Below are 19,783 nucleotides of genomic sequence, written 5' to 3' on the forward strand. Positions count from 1 at the left end.
TGTGGACATCATAGCTGTATTTTCCATAAATCTCAAGGTAGTAATAACAAATGTCTGTCAATGGATGAATGGAAGAACAAAATGTAATATAGCTGCCTGAACTATTACTGACATATGATAAATGATGACATAATGAACCATGTAAATAGACCTCACCAACATTTTGCTAAGTGAAAGAAGCTGGATATAAAAGACCAAGCATAGTCAGATATATGCTATACGAACCACCAAAGAAGATTAATCTAAACGGACAGAAAATAGACTTGGGTTTGCCATGTCTGTGCAGAGGGAGGCAAGGATACAGGATGACTATTAATGATTACTGGCTTCTGTTTGGGGAGATGAGTATCCCTGGAACTCAGAGAGGTGAGAGAAACACAACCCTGCAAATGTGTGAAGTGTCACTGAATTGGATACATTAAAATGATTAATGGTTCATTTTATATTATATAAATTTTAGTTTAAAATTTAAAACTAAATTTTAGTTTGGTGAAAAATTTTTTAATAAGCCCTCTGCTTCCTAACATCACTAGAAGATTGCAGACATGCAGCATAAGAGATGCGGGAAAGAAAAGGGGGGCAGCTGGGACTAGGAGTGGGGGTCCAAGCCCGCAGACTTCAACGGCTCTCAGCACGGTGCTTGGGATGGAGAGGGGAACCATTCAGCTCTCCTAGACCTTGAATTCACTTTAAATAATGCTAGCAATGCAACTCGTTCATTTACCAATTAACTAGAAGTTAATTACTAAGCGATCACACTATCAAACAGTCTTCTAGTCATTGCAGATAATGCTACAAACAAAACAGACAAACACCCCTGAATTCTTCAAGTCATCTTTCTGGGGAGGCATTAAAGATATTGTAGGCATGACATTCTTGGCTTTAGGAAAGCTTTCTGAAGAAATTCTTGTGTGAATTTTGCTAATAAGCTAATGGAGATATTCAGAAGTATTTAGAGTTTTTCTGTGATGACATAGATGGCTAGGGAAAACAGGGGCCTGATCTCAAGTTTGTTCTGGGACAGAGCATCAAATCTAAACCAATCAAAGGTCATACAATGAGAAAGCCATGACAAGGGAACACACAGTCTTTGCTGGGTCCATGAGAGGTAGCATATTTCTCTTCTTTAAATAGACCCTCTCTGCTGTGGCTGCCCTGTCTAAAGACCTGTTCTGTCAGATTCTGGTAGGCCTGCCTCTAGCCTCTCCACACTCCATCTCCCACACTTGCTATCAAGATGGATGGTTGTGACATGTTAAATTATTCAGGCTCCATGTCTTCCTCAAGCTGGTGACAGCAATATTGCATTTTAAGATTGCCCCAAACTGAACCAGATAGAGAAATATGTGTCTAAGGAATGCAAAAACCCATCTGACCCCCAACCATGCAAAGATTATAAATAGTGGCAGCCATTGGTAGAGGACAGAGACCACTAAAACTTTCCATATTCTCTGAACCACACAGGTGGCAATTGCTGCCAGCTCTGGAACTAAATCATGGATGTTCACATGAGTTCCCCTCTTACTGATATTTTTGTATGTGTGTGTGTGTGTGTGTGTGTGCGTGTGTATTCATGTTCTAGTTATCGTTTTTGTTGCTGTTATAAAACGCTCTGACCAACTGCAACTCATGGAAAGAAAAGGTTCATATTCTCTGAGTCTTTCAGATTATACTTTACTGTTGAGAGAAGTCAGGCCAGTAACTCAAGGCAGGAATCTAAAGCAGAAACCATGGAGTAATTCGGCTTCCAGGCCCAATCACTAGTTGATGCTCAGCTGGTTTTCTTAAGCAGACAAGGCCCACCTACCTAGGGATGACAATACCCACATGTAGACAGGACTCTTCCCCATCATTCCTCAGTCCAGGCTATCTCTCACAGACATGGTCAACCTGATTTTGAGAATTCTTAATTGAGGTTCCCCCTTTCAGGTGACTATAGGTTGTGTTGACAGACAACTCTAACCAAGACAACTCTAACTTGTGCGTTCACATGGAAGAAGGACTATTTTGGATCTTGTCTCCAGGAATTTCAACTATCTACTTTGAGGAAGGGTTCTCACTGGCCTGAAGATCTCCAGTTAGACTGGCAAGCCAGTGAGCCCCAGGTGTGCTATCGCCTGTAGTACTTCATAGGTAGGTTTCAGGGATCAAATTCATGCTTGCAGGGCAAGTATCTTTCTGAGTGAATCATTTCTCTAGTTTCCTGTTAGTGTTATTTTGACAATAACCGCCATCTTCCATTTGTAGTGCCCGGCACACTACACAGAGATAACTACAAATTAGCTTAGTTCTCAAATCTTGACAGACACGAGTAGCTCTGCTTTATAGTTAGGGAATGACACAGGTAAGCAGTGAAATCTGGATTCAGAAAATGGTTTATATAAATTCCCAGGAGATTCTGCAGCATTTGTGTTGTTCATGCTGAATTTCAAAATGGATCTTTATGGTGAAACATATTTACAATAAAACAATTAAACATGATTTTTATAATTTCATAAAAATAGAAATACACACATTTATAGATTACATTAAAAATTATGACTTTAGAATTTCATGAGGTCATTAAAACACTGTAACATAAATCTATATTTACTGACAGGCAAAATTCCATGTGCACAAAAGTATACAGGGAAAAAAAACACAAAGAGGAATTTTACAACTTGCTGATACTTGATATTAATTCTACGACATATAGAATAAAAACAAACAGATACACATATATTTTATGACACTAGTGATTTGACCCAAGACCTCAATCATGCTACATAAATTATCTGCTACTGAATCAAATGCACATCCCTAAAGATAAATTCATTTTAATTTGAAAATTAAAAAGCTAGTCACAATGAGCACACTCCTTTTTGTCACAATGCTTTGGGGAATTTAGGAGAAGGGTTAAAAAAAGAGATAAGCCTGTGTTCCATAATTAAAAATCTTCTCTAAAGAAATGAATGAATGAATGATTCAATTGATGAATCAGACAAAAAAGAAAGTAAAAATGCAATATTGGATATTTAAAAGGCTATAAAATAAAGTGTAAAACCTGTAAAAGTACTAAGCAATTATATTTTAAAAATATATACTTTAAGCATGAATATGTGTACACTGATATTGAAGAAATACATTGAAATCTTACAGGAGGTTATATCCTTAAAGAGATGAGGTCTTTAAGTTTCTTTTCTCATTTTTAGTGATGTGAATCTTATAATTTTCTTCCAATAAATTATAACACTTAGCTATATAAAATCAGTAGATGTTACATACATTTTTGGAAAAAGATTTCTTATTATAACAACAGTTTAAACCAATTTGTTTTTTGACCTCTACTTATAATATAACCATCCCAGGAATATATGTCCCATTATTCAAGAATGAACATCCCAATTTATCATCAAATTTTTGACTTAAACATTACAAAACTCTTCAGTCAAATTTAACTAATTGATTAATTAAAATAAAATATTGTCTTGTAAAGCATCTCAGTGTTAGACAGGGGAAGACTGAATTTTCCAAGGTAGTCTTTTACAAAATCTCCCATTCTACTTTCTCTTTTGCCTTCTGGCTGTTGTCAGCTCTGGCTCACATCAGAACTAGAATCCCTGTTCCAGCTTTTACTCTGCAATTACCTTAGTGATGAGCTTGAAACCCATTTACTATGGAGGGATGAGTGAGAGGTCTCCAATGTTCATCTGAAAGACAGCACAGCTTCCCTGCCTCTCTGGAACACAGGTGCTCTATATACTGTCATTTTGGAGACCTGCCTCATGGAGGGCTCACTAACAACCCAGAGACTAACTTTTAAAACACTTCAGCCATCCCTGGTAGCAAAATGTGGGAGGAGCATGTTCAAATGCATTTCAACCCACCTCCAATATGGTATTTTCCCACTTGGGGCTTGGTTATCATGGAACTGAGACAACACATGCCTCCTTCATCTTCAGCAAACTCAGTTATCTTTGATGAACACTTGACTTCTGGAATCCATAAGAAAAAGATTATAATTTGAAGGCACTTAGGTCTGTGATGATATATTTTGAGAAACCCGATAATAGGAAATCTACTCTATGTAGTTCCATGAAAATGCTCAGTCTTTTCCAGCCATCATCATATGCCATGTCTGGGCAATAGAAAGCTGAACTCAGTTTCCAGAGAGGCACAGTCTGGATCTGTCCTGTTACTAAGATGGAAATGAAACAATATGAGCATCCAGAAAATATTACATAATACTTAACACTTTTTACTTTTTATTCCTTCCTCAACATAAAGTGCATTTGTCCCTTATGATGACTGGATGAGGTTGGCATTGCTACTCCATTTGAACAATGAGAAAATGAGGGCCAGTGATGGTACAGATGGCTTGCTCAAGGTCATAACTCTTAAGTCACAAAGTGGAAACAGGATAGAAAGTGAGTTCTGGGGTGGGACAATTAGTTAAAAGGGCAGGTATGAGATTCTGATGCTGGCTGGCAACCAGGTCATGGCAATTCTCCCCATACAGATATGACTGATCTATTTGGAATGCCAAGATCATGTTGCTCCTATATTTTATATGATATCCTTTCAGAAGACAGACAGTCTACTCACAATCTTTCCACCCAAGACAAATATTATTAATAATTTCTCCAGATATTTCTCACTATTTCCTGATTTTATATTCCATACAGCCTGGATAAACACAAAGAGAAATAGGAGTTCGAGGTGCCTGCCAAATGGCAAGTGGCAGGACCACAGGTTCATATATGTTGAAAACCCATTTAGCACATAAAAGAGCATAACTAAGTTTATATGGTTATTCTTGTATTATTTACCAGGAAAATGATGTTTTAAGGAAGAATTTTGTCTTGGGCAAGACTGCAAGAGACAAACCAGAAATTGTGGCATACGCCTTTAATACCAGCACTCTGGCAGCAGTTACCAGTAGTTATCTTTGAGTTCAAGGCCAGCCTTGTCTATTTAGCAAGTTCCAGGCCAGCTAGGACTATGTAGTAAGGCCTTTCTCAGATATAGATAAGTAGATAAATGGATGACTAGATAGATTAAATAGATAGATAGATAATAGATGATAGATAAAGATAGAAGATAGATGATAGATAGATGATAGATAGATAGATAGATGATAGATAGACGATAGATAGATAGATAGATAGATTGATGATAGATAGATAGATAGATGATAGATAGATAGATAGATAGATAGATAGATAGATAGATAGATAGATAGATAAATATCATGACTTATGCACAGGCAGAGGAAGATACAGCATGCCTTTCTCTATCATTCTCTAGCTCATGTCGTGGAGAACAGAGTCTGCCAAGAACTTGGAGTTTGCCACTTTTTATCTGGGCTAACTGAGCATCAATTCCCAGCAATACATAGCCTTTCCTATCTAGGGTCACAGGCACATGTCCATACCGCCTTTGTGGTGTATTCTAGGAATCCAAATCCAGATTGTTATAATTATAGATCAAATACTCTTATATAATGAGCAATCTCTCTAGCCCCTTTCTACAGATTTTACAAGCTTTTCAGCCAGTCTTGATTTCTCCGAGATTATAACCAACACCACAGTCCCCAAACCATATCCCAAATCATTTTAGCACCTGGAAAGCAATTTTCTTGTACTCAGAAACTGGCTTAGAGACAGGGACTTCAAATAAATACTTACTTCTTCCTATGCATGTTAAAATTTCATTCTGTATGAAACATCTTTATGTTCCTTCTTCTAGTTTTCAGGCTTTTTTCTTGATATAAGTGACACTTCTGACAGTTTCTGAATGGATTTAGTTCTATACTTTCTTCTGGTAATAAGGTTTCAGTTATTTGAGGCAATGGGGCAGTCATTTTCTTGTTCTTATTGTTCCAAAAGCTTCAGTTATTTTTGTTGCTTTTCCCTCAGTTTCATCTACCATGTACTGACAATTATGAAGTTGTGGCTGCTCTAGAGGTGCTCTGAGAAGTTTAGAATAAACTGTTGGGGATTTTGAGCCTTTTCCACATCTTTAAGTTTCCCATACAAATACATCACCTTCCTTTAAACTTCCCATGACCTTTCTCTTCATAGCTATCTTTAGTTATTTGTTAAGCACTTTGGTTTTTTTCGTAGTCTTCTCTGCAATATATCTATTTCATTTTAAAATAGCTGGCCAAAGAACCAGCAGGTTCTGCCTCTACTATTAAATTATTATGTGTAGGTGTTCCTAAATTTTTGGTTATACATTTTCATCTTTTGAAATTGAAAAGTTAGTTCTTATTTAACTAATATTTAGCACCAGCAAGAATTTTCTGAAATGATCATTTTCCTAAACTGCTGTAGGCAGCACAAATTTGTATGCCCCTTTGGGAAGCAGTTTGGCAATATGAGAAAGAATGTCCATCTCGACCCACTGCTGGGAATTCACCCTAAAGAAACTATTCTATATAGAGAATGGGGTTTATGCACAATTAAACAAACAGTAATGCTATTTATAAATATTAGGAAAGAGATAATACCCTCATGTCAAACTGAAGGGAATAGTGAGTGATGGTGAAATATGATTTAGGCTTTAAAGTGATAAATACTATAGACAACAGGTACGCTTCCATAGCAGTTTTAAGAAAATGGAGACAGAGAACATAAATTCGATGTTAACAAATATTAGCATTAAACATGGAGATTCTGCATATGTTTCACAAGAATAAGACACTGATCTCCAGACCTTCTTACACACACAATGATAAATTTAGATCAAAAGATAAAACACTAAGTGTGGTTTCTAGAAAGGAAAGAACATCATATTCTGGAGAGAAGATGAAACTTCAATGAAGCAGTTAGCAGAAAACAAGTTTCATTCTTTCAAAGTTTATCCCTTGAAAGGTAAGCACACTTATAGACAAAGTTTAATAGTCCATCAAGCAGTTTTCTCCTGATGCACTGAAGGTCTGGCAGATGTACTTTAGATAAGATGAGATAAGGAAAAAAAAGCAGAGATCATGAACGAGAATCCACACATTGCATAATTTTTTCCTCACATGTCTGGTTGATTCCTGGGCCACACAGATATGAGGCAGTCACCAACAAGCTCAGCTGAAAGTTACAGAATTCTGGAATTTGGTCGACTTCATGCTATAGGAAAGTCTCAAAGTATGCAAGTTAAGACTGTTAAAAAAATCAGTGTTCTGTGATGAAATATAACAAAATCTAAAGGTTTTCATCACAATAAACTAAACTATCCCCCAAAGCAATCTAAAGTCAATCAATATACAGAGAAGCAGAAAACATTACTCATTTCCAAAAGAAATGACAAATGCAAATGTCCTTAAGAGGCTATAGATGTCAGAATTATCAGATAGGTTTCAGATACCTGAAATCAATTAGGCACTTGGTAGTTTCAATGAATAAAAATGGAAAAAATTATTACAGGAAGCATATATCAATATTTACCGGTGAGCTGATGACTGTTAGAATAATTTTTTAAGAGTGAGGCTACAGTATATATATATATATATATATATATATATATATATATATATATGTGTGTGTGTGTGTGTGTGTGTGTGTGTGTGTAGTGCACAGTGTTGAAGAGGAGGCAAAAAGAGAACTACTGTGAAGTGTGGTTTTCTGGACATGATATGGCTATTACATACATGAGCTCATAGTGGCTGTGGTTCCCTATCCAAGATCAGAACAAAATCAAGCCTATTAGAAGGAATGGGGAAGGTTTCCCGAGGCCCCAGCCCTAGCTAAGAGGATACTGACTAGTTGGTGTCTGCTGGCAGAGAGAAAACTACTTTTCTTTAGGAGTGCAGCCATTAGTCGGGGTCCCGTTCCCCAGCGGAGGATGCCACATTCGCACACATATTGAACTCAGTGGGTTAAACAAATGGTCAAATAAATAAGTATCAAAGGAGGACATGAAGTTGGGCAGAAGATACCACAGAGTTCTAGAAAATAATTGGAGTGAGGCATGAGGAGTGAGGAGTGAATGTGATCAAGATACACATATGAACATATGACAGCCTGACATAAGAAAAATTAAAAGAAAAAATAAATAATAAATGGGAACCACTGGATATACTGAATAAAAAAATATTAAGAATTCAAAGACAGATTAGCAGGTATTTCATGACCAGAAGCAGAAACAGAAGCAAGCATAAAAAAAAAGAATTTACATAATAACTAAGACGTCCATCAGACAATAACAAAACGCCTAAACATAGACATCTAGAGACTGCCAAAAAAGAAAAAAAAAAAGAAAGAATGAATGAAAGAAAGAAAGAACGATAGAAAGAAGTGAAGGGTGAGCAAAGGAGCAGTGAACAAAATTTACAGAATTTAGTATAAGATATAAGCCCAGGCAACAGAAATGTGGGGGGAAGGGGTCCATGCGCAGCAGTGTCACTGCTGAAATGAAACACACAGATTCTTGATTTTTCCATTTCAACAGCAAAGTAAATTACCATAAGTTGAAAAGAAGGAGTACAGATACATTTCCTAGCAGTTGACACAACTATTTATACAAATAGTTGCATGAAATCTATAAAATAACTGTTTGAGTAAATTCCTTTTTAGTGGGGCTGAAAATATGAAGTAAATAGACAAGAAGTCAACTGCAGCTGTACAGATTGATGGAGGACGAATTGAATATGATGTTTCAAAACACCTCCACTTGCACTAGTGAGAAGTATAGTCTAAACAGTTAATGAAATCTTTAGCCGAAGGCATGATTGACTTCAACAGCAAAAGAAATAAAAAATAATCAAAACAAATGGACAAAAATACAATTCAAGTAGATTGAATTCTTAGTATTTTAAGATGCCACCCCCAAATATATATACAAATTACATGCAACCTTTGTTATCATCTTAGCAGGCATTTAAAGTAGAAATTGTTGAGATAAGTCTCAAATGTATAGAGGAGCACAAATAGCCTGTCATGTCAAAGCACTTTTAAAGTAGAACAAACTTGAAAAGTTTGCACTATATGGTTTCAAGATTTACTATAAGGCTATGCGAACCAAGGCAGTATGGTACCACTAAAGAACAGGAATACAGATTAAAAAAAAAAGTCATAAAGCCCAGAAATACACACAGCTGACTTTTGACACTGTTGCTAAAGGAAGATCTTTTTGACACGATTCAAGAATATCTAGAGGAAGAAGCTGAAAGAAACCAACAGAGTCCCTACATTCCCAACAATCACAAGTCACTTCAGCACAGATCATAAACCCAAATGTAAGACTTAAACCTTGGCAGAGTGCATGGAATCTTATATAAGAAGTGGGAAATAGTAAGAGCTGGAGAGGACAAGAACCCCACAAGGACAGCAACAGAACCAGAAAATTTGAACATAGGGGTCTTCCCAGAGACTCATACTCCAACCAAGTACCAGGCATGGAGATAACCTAGAACCCCTGCACAGTACATGTAGCCCAGGTTAGTTTAGTGTCCAAGTGGATTACATAGTAATGGGAAGAGGGACTGCCTCTGACATAATCTGATTGGCCTGCTCTTTGAGCACCTCCCCCTGAGGAGAGAGCAGCCTTACCAGGCCACAGAAGATGACAATGCAGCTACTCCTAATGAGAACTGATAGACTAAGATCAGAAGGAAGGAGAGGAGGACCTCCCCTATCAGTGGACTTGAGAGGGGCATGCGTGAAGAAGGGGGAAGGAGGGTGGTACTGGGAGGGGAGAAGGGAGGGGCTTATGTGAGGATATAAAATGAATAAAGTATAATTAATAAAATTAAATTAAATTAAAAAAAGACTTAAACCATTCCAGTTTCTAGATGAAAATAAAAGACAAAACTCTTTCTGACCTTCAAATAGACAAAAATCTTTAAAAAGAAATTGTATTGACTGTAAAAAAAATTTAAGTTAGATTTTTTATTATTTATTTTGTTTTTGAGACTATAATAATATTATAACATTCCCCCTTTTCTTTCTCTCGCCCTTTCAAATGCTTCCATATCCCCCTCCTTGAACTCTTTCAAATTCATGGCTCTTTTTCCAAATATTAACATTTTTACCTAATAAAAAGTAAAACTAAGAAACCTAAGCCCCCAAACAGAAAAAAAAACTTTAATTCCATATTCTATAAAGAACTTGTATCCATATTGTATATTTCTGCATATGATATTCTTTTATTTAGACACAAAAAATCCAATAAAATGTCAGCAAACATTCTGACAAATTGTCTCAAAAATATGAATGTATGCAAGCAAACTGACAGACCCTTAGCCACTTTAGTCATAGAGAAAATGCAAATTAAATCTTCTCCTGAGAGCATTATAAAACTATTAGGAAGTCTGTAGTTTAACACACATTGACCTTATAAACCTTGACAAAGATTTAAAGTAAAAGCACCTTGTATTGCTTGTAAGAATTTACATCATGCACTGAGCTTGAAAAAAATTTTCTCAAAATTTCTATCTTCCAAAAAAACTGCATGACCCAGACACCCCATTCCTGTTTATCTACTCAAAAGAAAACAAGCACACACCCACATACAGTATTGAATATATTCATAGCAGTTCTACTCAGAGTAGCAAAACCTTGGAATGATCTCAAGTGTCCATTAGCAGGTACACAGATGAAATGGAAATATGTTTATACATAACAAAGCCATTTCACATTGAAAATAAACTACAACTATATACAGTAGTGCAGATGAATGTGACCTCAGTGTGCAGAAGCAGAAGCATTGGGCACAAATAAAGATATACGATTTTCTTGCATATAAGTGAGACACTGGAAAAGAAAAATCTACACTCTGGTGCCAGAAATCAGATCTGTGGTTGCCTAATGTGGAGTATAAAGCTAGTGCTATAGACATTCACAAAAGTCAAGGGTGTTTTTTCTTTCTTTCTTTCTTTCTTTCTTTCTTTCTTTCTTTCTTTCTTTCTTCTTCTTTCTTTCTTTCGTTCTTCCTTCCTTCCTTCCTTCCTTCCTTCCTTTTCTTTCTTTCTTTCTTTCTTTCTTTCTTTCATTTTTATTTTTATTATTAGTTACATTTTATTAACTCTGTATCCCAGCTGTATCCCTCTCCCTCATTCCCTCCCAATCCCACCCTCCCTCCCTCATCTCCTCCCTGCCCTTTTCCAAGTCCACTGATAGGGGAGGACCTCTTCCACTTTCATCTGACCATGTTTTATCAGGTATCTTCAGGACTGGCTGCAAATTCCTCCTCTGTGGCCTAGCAGGGATGCTCCTCCCTTGGGGGGTGGGGAGGTCAAAGGGCCTGTCATTGAGTTCATGTCAGAAATAGTCCCTGTTCCCTTTACTAGGAAAAAAAACAAAACAAAACAAAAAAAAAAAAAAAAAAACACTTGGTTGCTGAGCTACCATGGTCTACATCCGAGCAGAGGTTCTAGGTTATATCCATACGTGGTCCTTGGTTGCATAAACAGTCTCATATAAGACCCCTGTGGCCAGATATATTAGGTCCTTGTGGAGGTCCTGTCCTCTCCAAGTCATACTAACTTCCCCTTCTTTCATATGATTCCCTGCCCTCTGCCGAAGGTTTGGTTATGAGTCTCAGCATCTGCTTTGATACACTGCTAGGTAGAGTCTTTCAGAGGCCCTCTGTGGTAGGCTTTTGTCCTGTTACTTGTTTTCTCCTACATCCAATGTCCATCCCATTTGTCTTTCTAAGTGAGGATTGGTCATCTTATCCTGGGTCTGCTTTCTTGATTATCTTCTTTAGATGTATAGATTTTATTATGTTTATCCTATCTTATAGGTCTATATAAGTGAGTATATACCATGTGTGTTTTTCTCCTTCTGGGATACCTCACTCAGAATGATCTTTTTTAGATCCCACAATTATTCTTTAGGAAGGAGTGGGAGACATTTCCTAACAGGCATGTTTTCCAAAACTCACCAAACCACAAAGCCTAACTCACTATAGTTTATATAACTTATACATAGGAATTTTTATTCTAGAATTGAATATAGAATAATACTAGTGCATTGTGGGAAAAGTCATACTAAAATTTAAATGAGTGTTGTTTAGATGGCAGGGCGGTAGAATTTGTTTTTTATTTTTTCTACCTGTTCTTTAGGGACCTTTACAAATTCTGCCATTTTATTTATTTTTTTATTTTTTCATGTATGCAATTATTTATTTTTTATTTTTTTATTTTTATTAATTACACTTTATTCACTTTGTAGCCCCCCATAAGCCCCTCCCTTTTCCCCTCCCAGTCCCACCCTCCAACTCCCTTCTTCAGGCCTGCCCCTCCCCAATTCCACTGATAAGGGAAGTCCTCCTCTCCTTCCTTCTAATCTTAGTCCATCAGATCACACCAGGAGTGGCTGCATTTTCATCTTCTGTGGCCTGGTAAGGCTGCTGTCTCCTCAGGGGGAGGTGATCAAAAAGCAGGCCAATCAGATTATGTCAGAGGCAGTCCCTCTTCCCATTACTATGGAACCCACTTGGACACTAAACTGCCATGGGCTACATCTGTGCAGGGGTTCTAGGTTATCTCCATGTCTGGTACTTGATTGGAGTATGAGTCTCTGGGAAGACCCCTGTGTTCAAATTTTCTGGTTCTGTTGCTGTCCTTGTGGGGTTCCTTTCCTTTCCAGATCTTATTATTTCCCACTTCTTATATAAGATTCCATGCACTCTGCCCAACAGTTGGCCATAAGTCTCAATGTCTGCTTTGATGATAGTCTGCAGGGCAGAGCCTTTCAGAGGCCCTCCATGGCAGGTTTCTAGCTTGTTTCCTGTTTTCTTCTTCTTCTTCTGATGTCCATCCTCTTTGCCTTTTGGGATGGGGATTGAGCATTTTAGCCAGGGTCCTCCCTCTTGATTAGTTTCTTTAGATGTACAGATTATAGTAGATTTGTCCTATGTTACATGTCTATATGAGTGAGTATATACCGTGTGTGTCTTTCTGCTTCTGGGACAGCTCAGTCACGATGACCCTTTCCAGGTCCCACCATCTACCTGCAAATTTCACGATTTCCTTATTTTTCATTGCTGAGTAATATTCCATTGTGTAGATGTACCACAATTTCTGCATCCATTCTTCAGTTGAGGGGCATCTGGGCTGTTTCCAGCTTCTGGCTATTACAAATAAAGCTACTACAAACATGGTTGAGCAAATGTCCTTATTGTGTACTTGAGCCTCTTTTGGATATATGCCTAGAAGTGGTATGGCTGGATCTTGAGTAAGTGATATTCCTAGTTCTCTGAGGAAGCGCCAGATTGCTTTCCAGAGTGGTTGTACAAATTTACATTCCCACCAGCAGTGGAGGAGGGTTCCCCTTTTGCCACAGCCTCTCCAGCAGGTGTAGTCACTGGAGTTTTTCATCTTGGCCATTCTGATGGGTGTAAGGTAACATCTCAGTGTCGTTTTGATTTGCATTTCCCTGATGGCTAATGACTGTGAGCATTTCTTTAAGTGTTTCTCTGCCATTCTATATTCCTCTACAGAGAATTCTATGTTTAGCTCTGTTCCCCATTTTTTAATTGGGGAACAGATTAAACATTTTTTAATTTGGTTTGCTGCTTTTCAGCTTCGTAAGTTCTTTATAAATACTGGATATTAGACCTCTGACAGATATAGGGTTGGTGAAGATCCTTTCCCAATCTGTAGGCAGTCGCTTTGTTTTGATGACGGTGTCCTTTGCTTTACAGAAGCTTTTTAGTTTCAATTTATTGATTGTTGCTCTTAGAGCCTGTGCTGTTGGTGTTCTCTTCAGGAAGTTGTCTCCTGTACCAATGAGTTCTAGGGTCTTTCCCACTTTTTCTTCTAAGTGATTTAATGTGTCTGATTTTATGTTGAGGTCTTTGATCCACTTGGAATTTAGTTTTGTGCAGGGTGATAAGTATGGATCTATTTGCATTTTTCTACATGTAGATATCCAGTTAGACCAGCACCGTTTGTTGAAGATGCTATCTTTTTTCCATTGTTTGGTTTTGACATCTTTGTCAAAGATCAGATGTCCATAATTGTGTGGATTTATTTCTGGGTCTTCTGTTCGGGTCCATTGATCCACCAATTTGTTTCTATGCCAGTACCACGCAGTTTTTATTATTGTTGCTCTGTAGTACAGCTTAAGATCAGGGATGGAGATACCTCCAGAAGATCTTTTATTGTAGAGGATTGTTTTAGCAATTCTGGGTTTCTTGTTATTCCATATGATGTTGAGAATTTTTCTTTCCAGGTCTGTAAAGAATTGAATTCTGCCTTTTTAAATGAAATATGTAACCTAGGTTCTTGAATCTGCAGGGGAAGCACTCCACCGCTGAGCCAAAGCAGCCCCACAACATTTCTACAGTGAACGGAACCATTATATAATATCTCTGTCATTTACCAGACTGAAGAGTGCACTGAGTTCCTGGTCAAACATATGAGTAATATATAATCTAAGATGACTTGTTCCCAAATCACCTTGGTGTTCTCATTCAAGGGCAGTGAGGAAATCCCAAAGGGACAGAAGTCCCCTCTTCTATGAATTTCAAGCATGAAATTGGAGGAGAGACAATTCAATGATTTATCAGATGTTGTGATTTTAGCAAAATAATTTATTTTTTTCAGCAACTAGGGGACTTTTTTCTATATGCCACATTAACTTGTAATTGTTTTGTGTACTGAATATCCATCATATATCCAACACAGGATAGGGAAAAATACTGGGATGAGAATATATGAATGAATCTTACTTTAAAATAAATATGAAACACTTCAGGAATTTATCATCCTTGTGTAGGGGCCATGCTAATCTCTGTGTCATTACAGTTTTAATATATGTGCTGCTAATGCAAGCACAAATCTCGCTTCTTGAATTCCGTGGTGGTTTTAAACACAGTCTCTCAATTCTTTTGCAAATGTTCTATTGAGTTGTGGTGGTCTCTGATTTGTTCATCCATGTGGGCTTCTTACTGCTTTGAATGAAAACAAATGGCAGCAGCAAGGTCAGAAGGGGCCGTGCGTGTTCGTCTAGTTCTTCCTAGTAGGGCAGTGAACAGAAATCAGACTTGATCCATAGACCTCTAACTCCTCAGAGCTTCTCAAAAGGCCCGTGGAGGCAAAAGGATGACAGCAGCAGCAGAGATCAACAGTTTGTGTGGGTCAGTGTATCGCTAGCAGCATCAGATACCTGCAGCTCTACCTGCTGTTGGTTTATCCTTTCCAAATACCAACACAAAGAACTAGGAGCAAATTAAAACATAGTAACAGTAGTAATGATACAGTAACGATGATGTTCTTAACCACAAAGCTCTGTGGGTATTTCTTGCATAGCGATGATCACCATTCACAGCTTCTTCACTGAATGGCTTGCTCTCCTTAAACCCGGAGTCCCACATTTTTAAGGTGATTCCTACACTTCAGGGTTTTTGTGAAGCTAAATTTAGAGGGCGCATTGAAAGAACGCTGCCAGCTTTGTATGACTAAGGAACTACTTGGAATTTTATTTTGCTACGAATGTTTGTATAATTAGCCCACTATTTGAGTATGTTATATATGATAAACCTGTGCAGTTACAATAAAAATATATTGGTAGTATATAACCCCTCCCATTATTTGGGTCTCCCTAAATATCATTTAAGAAAATAGTCATACGTTTAAGAAAATGTTCATACGGGAAGGCAACCATATGGGTTTGGTTCTAAATTCCTTACAAAACCCATCTTTCAAAGCAATCGGTCTATACAAGGTAGGCATATATATACAGGTCTAAATACGCCTACCTTGGTCCTGTGCTGCCCATGCCTAGTAGACTCACTGGGATTAGAGTATCAATGGTTATCTTAGAAAACATGCGGTGAGGTTTGCAGGGATCTTATGACATTGTCATCCCACCTGTCCAATAACAATTACATGACTCGACCATAGTTTGACATCACTAATGTGCTGAGATGACAGAAGTGGCCTGACTGGGGAAAAGATCTTGAGTCTCCACACCCAGTATTGTTCACAGCTCTCTGTATGGTCACAGTGTGTTAGAATAGTTGTTGAATAGTAGAATGGGTGCTGACAACAATGAAGTTTCCAGTACAATCAATGCCTCAGTCAGGTAATGGGAGAGTCTTTATTGCGGACGGGGAACCTCTGTTTCCCTCAAGCTGGGAAAGATCCATTTCCTCTGGGCCAGACATGTAAATAATTCTGGATAAATACAAAATTTAATTAGCTGAGATCCAAATGGAAGGAACTAAATTAAATTTGCTATTTGCACTTTTCTTTTTATTTCTTGAACAAGTTTAGAGTTTTACACAGCTTTGGGAGAAGAGGGCAAGGACATATTTTTAAGGTGGAAAATGACAACATAAATTTAATTGTCCAGAGTTGTTTCAACAAATCTGCTTTAGGAAAGAATGACTGATGGCAGGGAGTGCTTTGAAGATGAGCAGAGTTCTCTCAGTCCCCCAATGTCTCCAGCATCTTTCCCTTCCTGTAGTTCTTGGTGTGGTACCTCGTAAGAAGTATATGTGGTCAAGCTGTGTTGGCAAGAGAAATAAAGAAAGAAGAGTTCCTACTGAAACTCCCATGGAACTGCAGACATTCCGAAATGATGCTCTAATTTTAATCCTATTTGCGGAGTTATTAGCCTGTTGATCCCAATGTGAAATGTTTTACATGTGCTGAGACTGCCTTTTCTTTTCCCCAAGCTACCAACCTGCCCCTCTGTTCTTTTTCATTTCTGCCTCAGTAGAAAGCAGCATCATGACATACTCCACCTTTTTTCAAGACCTAGAAATGAATCCTGGGGTAAATTTCATATCCCATGGATATAACTCCCCCTGACCCCACAGCTCTCAGCCAGTGTGTGACAGGCCTGGATAGACAAGTTGGCATTTCAGAGTACATAGGTCTAATGCTGGCCTCAGCGAATCCAACGCCCTCTTCTAGTCTCTACAGGTACCAGGCACACACGAGGTGCACTGACATTTATGCAGGGAAAAAATGAATATGTTTTTTTTTTGTAATCACTGTGATGTAAAAAGTTCATATAACTTATGTTTTGTTTCATATGTCACACAGGCAAGGCACAAGTTAATGTTACTGTTCAAAGGGGTTCATAAGCTAGTGGCACGAAAAATATCACTGGCTTGAGATTCAAGACACTGTTGTCTGCACTATGGGTCTCTCCAAGTTACCACATGGCACATGTAACATCCTAAACTTCCCTATTTTTTTCTTATAAAACAAAAGCAGTTTTCTATTTAGCTTACAGATTGAAAGCTATTACTCAGTTTAGCTGAGAGACCATGGCTGAGTAGTTAGCATTGTTGGATATGACGTCTAGTCAGTTTCTTCGGCTAGTCTCTGGCATGCTAGAAAGTGTGTCTCCAGGCAGGGATATAACTTGGAGAGAACACGGTAAATATGATAGTCATGGTGACCTTCTCTTTATTTCTGTCCTAGGGAAGAGCCAATCCATACCTAAGCACCAGTTGTTTCTACTTAAAACCTACAGGCTTGGTCATCTCTTACCATCTCCACAGCTGCAATCTCAGCTTAAATTGCCATGTTCTCTGTTTAACTATGCTGAGCATTTTCTGCCACTCTCCAGGATTCTACATCTTCAATGCCACTTCCATACAAATTATTAGAAATGAAAATCAAGCCACTTGTAACTCCTGTTTATGAGTGCCCAATGGCTTTTCATTAATCTGGAATGGTGCTTCACAAAACAACTGTTTAGAGTCATGGAGTCACATTCTGCTTCCTCAGCCTCCCTTCTCTCAGAATAGGGCTCCACACCTCAAAGCTTGGCCCTTCAAAGACATTAACTTTGGTTTGCTACCAGGGTCATAGCACTGTCTTTCTCTGCCTAGAATACTTTGGAGTCACTTCATCCACATCTCTGTATTAAAGCTACCTCAATAGCTCAGCCTTCCCTGCATCATCTTATGTGAGAGCCCCTGTTCTGATAACTCATCATTCTATTTCCTTCTTCTACATTATTTTTTCCATAGCATTTATTGCTTTCTGAGATGGCATGGCAGCTCCATTCACTGCCCTTCTGTTACATTAGAGTAGAGTCGTAGGAGTACCTGTACCTCTTTGTTCTATTACCACACTCTTAGTTACTCCTTTCTCTCTCTCGCTCACACACACAGATACACACATCATGTTCAATACATCCAGCTGAATGCATGAAAGATACTGCTCTAAAAAGAAACAGGAGAAAAATTCCAAAGTGAGCAGCATAAGGAACATTAAAAATCTCCTTTTCCTTCCTAGATAAGATCCACATGGAGACTGGTAAATCTCTTGCACAGACATATACTTTTAAGGAACCTGGCTATTTTGTTAAGTGGGAAAATTCACTAGGGAAATGGGAGTAATGAAATTGATTTTATTAGACAAGGTATGTTATTTCCGAAAGCACTCTCAGTTCCGGAATTGGTTGCTGATTAAATGAATGTAAGTACCAAGAATAGGATGAACAGGGTGGCAAGGACAGTGGAGAAAGTCTAGGAATGTTCTCTGGAGATCTCTGTACTGTGTAACACACCCGTCAATACACTACCAAATGAGCTGGATGCGGACTTATTGACTGTATTGTTCAAAACAGAGCCAGCCCTATGAGTAGGAGACAGAACTCATGCTTGAGTACACAGTTGAGCTCAGCCTGTTCTCAATGCATGGTTTTGGACAGATTATCTTTCTGGCTTATTTTCAAAGTGAATTTTATTTTAAAATATTTTAACAGGAAAAGCAGCATTACTACTATACACATTACCAGATACAGTATAGGTACATAATTGAAAAAAAGAAGGGGTAGCTTCAATAGTACTGCAAATTATTCTGTATTTCATAGGAAGCTTTGAGGTGTGACTTTAGAAGTTTAGAAGTTTAGAAGACCTGGGAATATATATATATCATACATATATGTGTATACATATATGAGAGAGAGCAAGCACATTGAAGGATAATGGCATTAGAACATAAAAACCAATTTCCCTATGCTAAAAGCTATTATTTTACATTAAAGAAAATAATATATATTTTCAGAGCCATAAAGGAAAAGAAATTGTATATATTTATATATTATGAAATGCTGAAAATGTACAAAATATTTTGGCTATTGTTCAACATGGAAGAGATACAAAGCTCTTAGCATGCGTCTCCAGGGTAACTGAAAACCCTGCCCTCCCCACACATATTCCAGATCTTCCTGCCAAATGAGCAAGTGTGTGATGCTGGCAAGAATTAACAGAACATTAATCACATGCCCAGTTTCTGGATCTGAAATGATTATCAGACCTAATCCAATGACTTGGAAACAGCCTGGGTACCCATGAGAAAGGGATCAAGAATGGACACACGCACACACACGCGCACACACTTCCTTGTTCAGAGCTATGGCCATTTATTGGGGTCATACACTGACATAAGAACACTGGACGTTTGTAAGGTAGCTCATTAGATGTTCACATTAAGACCTACAGAACAGAGAAGTGCTAATCATAGAAAACATTCTATAGCTACACGAGATAGCATAGAGTTCTGATATAGGCAGTAATCACAGGGGTAATCACTTTCCTAGTTCCCAAATGCACATGGAGAATGACAGGCTTAATATTTTGCAGAACAGCCTTTTCATTGTTTCACTAGATTCTGTGATAAAAGCATCAAGTCGAGAGACCCAAGTGGAGACATTCCCACCACCAACCAAAAGAAGTGACCAAAAATATTATCTCATCCTTAAGGTAAAAGAAGTGAGGGGCGACCATCTTAAAAAGTAGGAATAGAGGGCTCCTTCATAGTCATATTTAACCCATCAATCCTTTCCATGAAAAATGAAAGGCTTTTTCTTCATTCCGCAAGGAATGTAATGGG

At 37.9% G+C, this 19,783-nt stretch overlaps 1 protein-coding gene and 1 pseudogene across 4 annotated transcripts in view; both read right to left on the reverse strand.

Moving 5' to 3' along the window:
- Astn2 (astrotactin 2) overlaps positions 1 to 19,783 on the reverse strand; it is a 995,804-nt gene that overhangs the window by 662,719 nt on the left and 313,302 nt on the right. The window lies entirely within an intron of this gene.
- LOC132653260 (U6 spliceosomal RNA) lies at positions 14,659 to 14,758 on the reverse strand (annotated as a pseudogene).

This window comes from Meriones unguiculatus, chromosome 3 (assembly GCF_030254825.1).
Source record: "Meriones unguiculatus strain TT.TT164.6M chromosome 3, Bangor_MerUng_6.1, whole genome shotgun sequence".
Taxonomy (NCBI): Eukaryota; Metazoa; Chordata; class Mammalia; order Rodentia; family Muridae; genus Meriones; species Meriones unguiculatus.